This window comes from Mauremys mutica, unplaced genomic scaffold, assembly GCF_020497125.1.
Source record: "Mauremys mutica isolate MM-2020 ecotype Southern unplaced genomic scaffold, ASM2049712v1 Super-Scaffold_1427, whole genome shotgun sequence".
NCBI classification, from domain to species: Eukaryota; Metazoa; Chordata; order Testudines; family Geoemydidae; genus Mauremys; species Mauremys mutica.
Window position 1 is genome coordinate 335,632 of NW_025423352.1, and position 9,993 is coordinate 345,624.

Sequence of the window (9,993 nt, forward strand, 5' to 3'; positions counted from 1 at the left end):
TTGGGCAAGGTGGCTAATATACGGCGGCAAGTGGGATTTGCATTCTGGGTGGCAAGATCAAGTCCAACTGCAGTTCTGGCTTCTGGCATCAGATTGGGAGATCTATCAATAGCCTCTCGAAGGCGATCCAAAAAGGTGGAATACGGTTCCGATGGGCCTTGTGTAATTTTAGCGTAGGGAGGGACCGGCTTTCCCATCTGGGGCACCGCTTTAAAGGCAGCCAAAGCTAGTTCCTGTGATTGCTGCAGGATCCGGGGCTCAAGGCGAGCTTGCAAGTGCGGGTCAACAAAGCGACCGGCTCCCAAAAACATATCAGCAGTGGCCAGGCGCCGAGGATCATCATCCGGTAAATCCAAATTGCGGACAAGAGCCAAGTCAACTCTCTTAGCCCAATCATCTTTCCACAACAGTTTCTGTGTAGGTGTAAGAAGCATATCAGCTAGCTTAATCGCATCGTACGGACACATTGCTTGGCCAACAAATACCTGTTCAATGATAGACTGTACATACGGATTATCTAGTCCATAAGCCATGATCGATTTCTGTGCCTCATGGATCAACTTCCAGTCCAAAGGGGCCCACCGTCTATGATTAGGGTGTTGAGGGTCTGGCGTAATCACCGGAAAGGCCTCGGGTGTTAGACCTTCAAGGATGGCTTCTCTTAAAACCCCATGCCAGCGCTGTACCGGATCCGGAAGGTCTCCAGTTGGAGGGTCCCCGGGGCCAGGCGGGGCGGGGGGGCGAGTTGAATGAAAGCACTTGTGAAGATGCGACCGCGATGATCCAGGTGGAAAACTTTCCAATTGGTCCAACTTATCACATATATGCTGCAGCTGTCGACCCTGGCGCTCCATCTCCTTATAGAAGGCATCAGACTGAGTAAACTGAGTAAACGTAGTCAAATCGCGTGGGTTTGATGGCACATGTTCCACCCGAGCCTCCTCTGTCCCCCCGCAATCGTGGCACCCCCAGGCCCCGTGGACACGGCATGGCTTTGGAGGGGGTGCATACGGCAAGGCTGTCTCCATAGGCTCGGGCGTATCGGGGGGTAACGGGACCGTAGCAGGATCAATCATGTCGGGGCCGATAGCCACTTTGGAGGGTAGTGGGGCCGTAGCAGGGGCAACATCATCCATAGGGTAGGGGTTGGAAGCCAAAGGTATCACCGTGTCCTCACCACCGAAAAACTCTCTGGCTCCAACCGGCAACACAGAAGGCATTCCGGGCGTTGGGCGGCAAAGCTCAGAAAGGGCCGCCTGCACTCCTGCCTCGGCCGCGAGAGTTTCTACTATCTCCTTCGCCTTATTCCATACTGGACTCAGGGAGAAGGCCTCCTTATCGCCCTGAGCCACCGACTTCCAAAGCTCGGAGCCTAGCCGCTCCCAAACAGTTTTATCAAAAATTGTACTTGGTTGAACAGAAAGTCCCCTTCTCCGTCCCCACCGCAGCAGACGGGATAACGTATCAGAGGGGAGCTTCTCTCCCTGCCGCTCCGCGATGCGCATCAAATATTCATGCACCGTCCTTTCTTCTGCTGATGCAGCGGTTCCCATGTTAGCTGCTCACCTCTGGGCTGGGGTGTGCCTCCCTTTTCAGACGCCCTGCGGCTTGCCGCTCGACACTGAGCTCAGGTGCGCCCCTCTTTTCGGACGCCCTGCGGCTCCTAGCCGCTCGACACTGAACTCAGGTGCGCCCTTCTCTTCGGACGCCCTGCAGCCGCCGCTCGACACTGAGCTCAGGTGCGTCCCTCTTTTCGGACGCCCTGCGGCTCCTAGCCGCTCGACACTGAGCTCAGGTGCGCCTCCTTTTCTTCTTTTCAGTTCAGGCCACCAACACTATCCTCATTCGATACGAATCACGTCGGGGTCACCATTTGTTGCATCGCAGAGGAGCATGGACAGAGTCTGACAACCCATGTGATCATAAGCAGAGAGTTCTTTATTCATTTCCCGCATGCTCTTATATCCCATTATGGCAAGCAATCAGACAGTTGCTAATTGGTTAATTAAATATACACAGCCGCAGCTGTAACCCCATCCTAATTAACATCCTACCACCTGTTTGACTTATCATCCTATTTACAGTTAGCTGGCCGATGAAAGCGCGCCCAAGGTCAGCCCTTTATACACAATTCCCAGCGTTATCGGCTCGTCCCAGAAGCCTAAACAATCTCAGCATATCACACTCCATTGCCAACACTTTGGCTCCTTCACATTCAACCAGCAGCTGGGCCCCCAGGACAAGGCACGAGAAGAAGACAGTGGCTGTGAGCAGGAAAATAGCCACCAAGAAGCTGGTTAAAGCTGTCAAGATCCTCAGGGAGGTCACCATGCCCATGTCTAGAATGTACTGACTGCAGCAGGGACCAAAAAGGCAGAGAAAAGCCCTCAAAAGTTCTAAGCTGCCAAGCCCCAGAAGGTGATCAAAATCCTACCTAAAATCAAGACAGGAGTAAGGCTAATGTCATCTCCAAAGCCAGGGCTAAGAAGGTAACACTGAGAAAGAAGTGGAGAGATTTCCATTAGGATGACTCCTGCTCCCCAATGGCTCTGTTATGAATCACCATGGACCACCCGGAGAGATCAAAGTCCTGCAGGACAAACAGCCCCATGGACAGTATGATGAAGTGGTGGCAGTGGGGGGAAGTGCTGTGTTTTGTGTAACACCTGCCAGGTGAGTGATGCACTGACAGGGCAGCTGCCCATGAGCTCATTCTCTTCAATCTGCTTCTGCTGTTATTTCAGAGCCAGCACTAGCGGGAGTGTGTCCCTGTCACTTCACCAGCTGTAGAACAGGCTCTGTCTGCAGCCCAGCTCTGATTAATCCCACTTTTTAAAGTATTCCTACTGGGATACTTTCCCAGTTCTCTGCCTCATTCTAATATTCCGGTCAGAGACTGAATAGGGGGAGGGATGGACTAATTTGTGTGACATTCGGTAAGTTGCCATCGTATGTGATTGAAACCTCTGCTGGAGGTGGGCAGGAGCCTGTTACACACATAAAATAGCTAAGCTTGACCAAACTACCTGCTACACATTCAAACCTTCCTGTACACACACAATAGAAATTGGGGCTCTGAGAAATGGCAACTTTCCTTTAAGACAGATCATTGTTTTCTGTACTTCCAGAGGCACTGAAGTAGCAGCTGTTTAAAGGTAATGTGCTTCTATTTCATGATCAGCAGCAGAGCCTCTGTCAATTTACCAGCCATAGAGCTGATTGTTTATAACTGCAGGGTTAGCCAGACCATTCAGTAACATTATCACTCTGTTTACAAAGCCTTTGGTTAGTGACGAATCATGAGACTTATCCCTTCCTGCTGTAATTCCACTGACTCCAGTGTCTCTTTCCCCATTTCTGGTTCCAAGAAAATAAATTAAAACAACCTTCAGAACTAACATGCTGTGGAAAACTGGAAATGTTGATAGCTCAAATAATTCAGTTTCTTCTGTGTCTTGTGTGTGTCTATCTGCTTTGTGTGCGTGACCAGTGGGGCTTTTTGTTTGCTCCTGCAGGTGCAACCATGTCAGATTTGTCTGTGGGGAGGGGCCAGAGAAAACAGACACCCTGGCCTTCCAGCTTGGGGTTAGGCAAAGGAATAAGAACCCTGTCCCATAACAAACAAAATATGTTACAGAAACAGTGGTAGGAACAGTGCTAGAGAAACTGGTAAATAATCACAATGCCAAGGCTTGAAGTAATCAGAAACACAGAATTCAAAAAGCAAAGCTCAGGGGATATTTGGGGTTTATTCTCTGAGCTTAGCCATGTGCTATAGCACAGGGAACACTTTTGGAAGTCTCCCATCTCACAACTGGGGAAAGGAAAAGGATTCTTAGGTTCTAGCACGGATTGAAGGAGGATGGTGATGGGGAATAAGGGAATCCCTCTGACTTACCCTAACTACATCTGTTGTTACAATGGGTGAAATGACTTCTTTTTCCCTATCCCTGCCCTGTTCCTGCTCTTTGTTATAGTTCAATATAGTTTAAGTGTGGAAAATGATCATAAAAATATCTGCTCCCCAGCACAACCTGCAGCAACATCAGAACAACTGGGAATGAAACAATTTGTTCCCCAAGGGAGAACTCGATGACTAACAATGCTGTGAAATGGGGGAACAGTATAACCGTGATGCTCAGGATTTGTTGAGACTAGGGAAAGTGATGGAGTTTAGGTCAGGTCAAGGGGAAAGCTAATGCCAACCCCTGCACCTGGGCTGCATCTGCACTACAATTTTTTACATTAAGATCACTAACTTGAGCAGCCAATGCCATGTACAGCCCTAGTGGATGTCAGGCACAGGTAGTTTTTGCCTCAGTGTAGCTTGTTGGGATCAAACCTCTCCCCCCACCTGGAGGGATGAACATTCCTGGCAGGAGGGACACACACTCCTATGACTCAAAGGAAAGGAGCTGATAGAAAAGATCACAGGACTCACCCCAAAGAAGGTGAGCTGCAAAAGGCAGAAGCAGGCAACTGATCTGGTGGAGCTGAGAGACCACGGTGAAGATGGTGCAAAAATCAATATGTGGGAAATGAGCAAATATGATTTTTTTTAAAAAAAAATTTTGGCTAACCCTAGTCAAGGGATTTATTACAGTTCTCTCTCATGTGGATTTTCTGATGTCTAATGAGGCTTGAGTGCTGATTGAAGCTTTTCCCACACTCAGAGCATCCATAAGATTTCTCACCCATGTGGATTTTCCTATGTTTGATAAGGTGTGAGCTCTGATTAAAGCTTTTCCCACACTCAGAGCATGTGTAGGGCCTTTCTCCTGTGTGGATTCTTCGATGTTTGATAAGGGCAGAGCTCTGACTAAAGCTTTTCCCACACTCAGAGCACATGTAGGGCGTCTCTCCTGTGTGGATTCCCTGATGTACGATAAGGTGTGAGCGCCGATTGAAGATTTTCCCACACTCTGAGCATGTGTGGGGCACTTCTCCTGTGTGGATTCGCTGATGTGAGATGAGGGCTGAACTATCGATGAAGCATTTCCCACACTCAGAGCATTCATAAGGTTTCTCTCCAGTGTGGATTCTCTGATGTCTGATAAGGGCAGAGCTCCGATTGAAGCTTTTCCCACATTCATGGCATGTGTAGCGTGTCTCTTCCAAGTTGATTCTGTCGCTTGTTATAAGGTCTGAGAGGCTATTAAAGTTTCCCTCTGGCCTCCCCTGAGTCTCACAGGCTTTTGTTTTTTCTGGGAGTGCATAACTCCTGGAAACATTCCCTTTGGATCTTCCTGATAAAATTCCATGTGGTTCTCCTTGCTCAGCAACTTCCTGATGGGGTTTCTCCTCCTCATTCTGACTCACCATCCCATCACCTGATGGGAGACAGAGAGAATCCAGACACAGATCACTACCTGCACCGGAAAGAAAGAAAATCACAGAGAGAGAAATGGAAAAAGGGATGAACAATCCAAAATATGTGTGGGAGAGATCAAACCTATCGGAGCTGATTTTCCCCAAAACCTTCCCCAGAGGAGAGAGGAAGGGATCAGTTTTGGTCTGCATCTCATGAGAACACTCAGGGGAAAGCGAGATCGGGGAGGGATCTGCTGCCAGTTGTCAGTCAGAATAGGAGGGAAGCCATGAGTGACATCTGCCATAATGATTCCACATCTGCAGGGAACAATCCTGAACTTGGAGAGCTCACAGGGTTTTTGTAGGGCATCCCGAATGTTTCCTGCATTCCCACACAGTTGTTGAGTTGGTTTAACCAAGTCCTCACCTGTGCAGGCAGCTCTTGGAAGCACTTCTTTCTCAGAGGCCTGGAGGTCTGGGACCCATGGCTCTTCCCCTTGTTCCAGCTGCGAGATCACACCAGGTTTGGAAACTGGAAACCCTACTCAAGGCAAAGAAAACAAGTGAGGTCGGTGGAATTTGTGGGATACTTGTCACAAGGAATAGTCCATGGTTTTAACCCCAGCTCATTTTTAAGCAGTAACATCCCAAGACCAACTTCCTTGGTTCAAAGTGGCAGGAGAGTTGTTATTATAAATCATATTCATTACCTTAGTGCCTAAGGAGCAACTAACAGTGGGTCCCCATTGTGCTAGGACAAGTACAAACCCAGAACAGTAGATGCCCCATGGCCTGAAGAATTTACAGTCTAAATAAGGCCTTTGGCTAAGCAGCAGGGGCAGCCATAAGCTGGGAAGCGAAGGGTCACATCCTCACACCCCAAACCCATCACACTGAAATAAGGTGCTATTGGGCTGTTAGGAAGATGATCCTGTCCTGATAGCGCCCATCACCACCAGATAAAGAAACAGATCTTAAGATGGTTAAAGAAAACTTAGTTTGACAGCAGCCTGTCTGGCAAGAAATCCCTTATCAATGCTTGTGGTTGTGAAACCCTCATTTCTGTATTATTTTATCTTTATGGCCACCACTCTTCTATTGTTAATCTCTCTGGTTCTCTAATTGTTTCTGTCTGCTGCATAATTAATTTTTCTAGGTGTAAGTTCATTAGGGCAGTGGAATATACTTGCTTGGAAATAACCCCAATAAACATCACATTATCTGTGCTTCGGCCTTCTGGTCTTTTGCTGCTTGCTGTCTGCGTGACAAGAACCAGGGAAGTGGGAGGGTGAAGGGAAAACCCTCTAACAAATGGACATGACCTGATAACCAAGAGGTGAGCCTTTAAGGAAGGTTTTAATACACTTTGGAATGGATCAGGGATTCTCGTGAGGACTGATGAGGGGCTGATGGTAAACACACATTATGCTGTATAATTAATTTTGCTAGGTGTAAGTTAATTAGGGTGGTGGGATATAATTGGTTAGATAATTATGTTACAATATGTTAGAATTGGTTCATTACATTTCAGTAAAATGATTGGTTAAGGTATAGCTGAGAATATTACTATATAAACGGGGTCCAACAGGAGGGGGAAGGGAAATTGGAATCATGTTTGTTCCTGTTTCTCCCCCCCACACACCTTAACACAGGCGAGGCTCAGCTGCATCAGAGCTGGGAAGAGGGACACGGGATAAACGCTCTGCGGCGTCAGAGCTGGGAAGGGGACACTGGGGAACAGACTGTATCAGTCTATCGAGATCAACCCGACCGGTGTGAAGGGCTTCGGAATATGCTTCCTTGGAAACTAACCCCAATAAACATGGCATTGTCTGCGCTTTGGACTTCTGGTCTTTTGCTGCTTCCTGTCTGCGTGACAAGACCCAGGGAAGCAGGAGGGTGAAGGGAAAACCTCTAACAAAACGGACATGACCTGATAACCAAGGGATTCCCATGAGGACTGAGAGGGAGCGATGGTAAACACGCATTTAGATCCTTTTCTTGTTTGATATCTTTTTCCCCTAAGGCTGAACCTCTGGCACTGTCATGGATCCATAGGATCTGTGCAATGCCCTGGCTTTAAAACGGTCCTTGGGAGGTGCCCCTTGAGTGCACTAGACCCCCAAGGGCTCCCACTCTTCCACAAGGACAGGCCACTTAGCTTCAGCACCTGAGACTGAGCCTCTGGCTTCAACAATCCTACTTCAACCTGCGAGCTCTGCCAGCAGGTCCAGCTGAACGACACTCCTGTTCAGAGACTGTTCCTCATTCATGCTTCAATGCACCTCAGCAAGTTTTTGCTGTGACACTGGGCAGACTTTTAAAACATTGCAGGGTTTATTAGTCAACCGAAACACAGCTCTGGAAAGTCTTTTCATTAGCACAGAGAAGCAATGAAGACAATATAGTCCACACTGGCCAATGCCCTTGAGCCAGGCTGCTGTAGAAAAGAGTTTGGTTTCTTTTTACTGCGTCTGTCCATTTGTCTTCACTCCAGCAAAGCTCCCTGTGTCTGCGAGCCCAGTTCTTCCTGCTCCCAAAAACATAACGAGTCCATGTGTGCTTCACTCAGCCAAGCTGAGATCCTCCCATGGACAGGTGACAATTATTCCCTTGTCTCTGTCGGGTATTCCATTGACTAAGTTGGCCCCAGCCAGTCCTTAATGACCCATTCATATCACCCCATGACAGCTACGTGAGAAAACACCTCACGTCTCCTGCTCTTTATAATCATAGCAATACCAATCACAGCGGGAAACTGAGGTGTGTATTGGCATCATACAAGTATCACCAAAAGTCCCACCTCTATCTCAGACACACTGCTCACAGCCCCTGGAGAGAAAGCAAAGCACAGGAACTGGACGTTAGTCCAGTGAACACAGTGGAGGACAAGCTGCAATCTTCACCCCCTGGTGAAAAAGGAGAGGCAGGTGGGTCCCTGCCCATAGAGAGGGGCTAGCTGGAGGCCTGATACCTGAGGGGCCATTCCTTGAGCAGACCATGGAGGCAGGTCAAAGGCTTCGCTACCCCAGAACTGTGACATCGCAAAAGCACATTTTGGGGAATTAGGAAATCTAGTGACTCAGGTGTAATGGGAGGGAGAATTAAACTCCTCCAGTGAGAGGAGAAGGCTGGGGAATTACACACTAACATTCAGGAGCAACAGCCTCTCATTCTTCCGGAAAAGGAGAAGGTCAGAAACAAGAACTGGGCCACGCAGCCTCAGGAGGGACAGGCTCAGAGATCCAAGGAGCCTGGCGGGAAGACAGCTTGTGGCTGCTGCAGATGGGGAGAGGGGGGGACAAGACTCTCTCCAAACTCTCACTCTTCTTGACCCCGACCTGATTTTACGATCTATGACCCAGTCTCACATCTTGTGGGCAATTTCATACTCGCTAGAGGTAACATGTCATGATCAGAGAATTGCTTATGAGCTTGGAGCATGTGTGGAGGGGCAAGGAGGTGAACATAGATAAATGGGTTATTCAGCTTGCTACAGTTAAGGGCTTCTATTAGGTGGAGGCTTTGTGAGAGAAGTTCTGCTGAAGTCTGGGATTTACCTGACCAGGCCTAAGGAGAGAATCCCAGGTCAGATATTTTGCACCCTCGTTTTGACAGACTAAGGAGTAACTACAAACAGGTGGAATACACCACAGGATTCCGAAAGAAGGACGTTTGGGGTGGGCTTTAGCAATTAGGTTGCTATGCAGGATCTCAGCAGTTGGACACATTTATATATTGGGATTATTAATAACTAAGTGATGTAAATCATGAGTATTAAGGCTTGATGCTAAATTATGGACTTCCCAAAGGTCACATATGGGTTGGGGCAGCTATTGACATTATTGTAATCAGAGCAAACCAGCATATGCGGTATATCGCCATCCTATTACCATAAGGAAGTGGATAAATTACCTCTCCTAGTGATCATTTTTTCATTTTGTCAGGTCCCCGAGACAGTGTAAACTGAAGCAGGGCCTCCCTTCTGACGGGCTGCCTTGCCCCTCGATCTTTGTTTCCATTGGTGTCATAACTTGTACATCCGCACAGTGCAAGCCCCTCTTTACTATACTGATCTTAGTCTAACTGTTACGTGGATTGATCCTTGCCTGTGATTTCAGTTATAACTGTCTGTATTTAATCAAGTTTCTGTGTGTTTCACCAAATTCCATCTTCTCAATTAACTGTGAGTAGCCATGTACAAGGGCGAGCTGTACCCCAATACGTCATCTTATAGGTGTAAAAACTGTACAGGCTACACCACCACCCTGTGACATCATCAACAAAGTGCCCATTTGTGCCTGGGTAGGGGCCCTGCTCTGGGAGGGAGGATGCAGCAAGGACTCAGGATCGGTGGCCGGGGTCGCTGTGCATGGAGATGGGGAGGTTATATGGGGAAGGGGGTAATGAGCGGCAGAGGGAGGTCAAGAATTAAAATAATAATATTTGGGGGAGGAAATGTATAATGAAGTGAAACAGAACAGAAAGAAAACTGGAGCGTGGGCTCTAGAACAACAAGGCTTGGGTAGGGATTCAGGGTTAAAGGTCTGGGATCTCCCACAGCTCTAGATCCCCAAACCTCTCCTCCCTCCCACTGACCCACCCAGCCCACTTCCTGGGTGCCCTTCCCCCACACTCCCCTCCCCTTCTTCCCATTACTCTCAGCCGGCACCACCTCCTGGC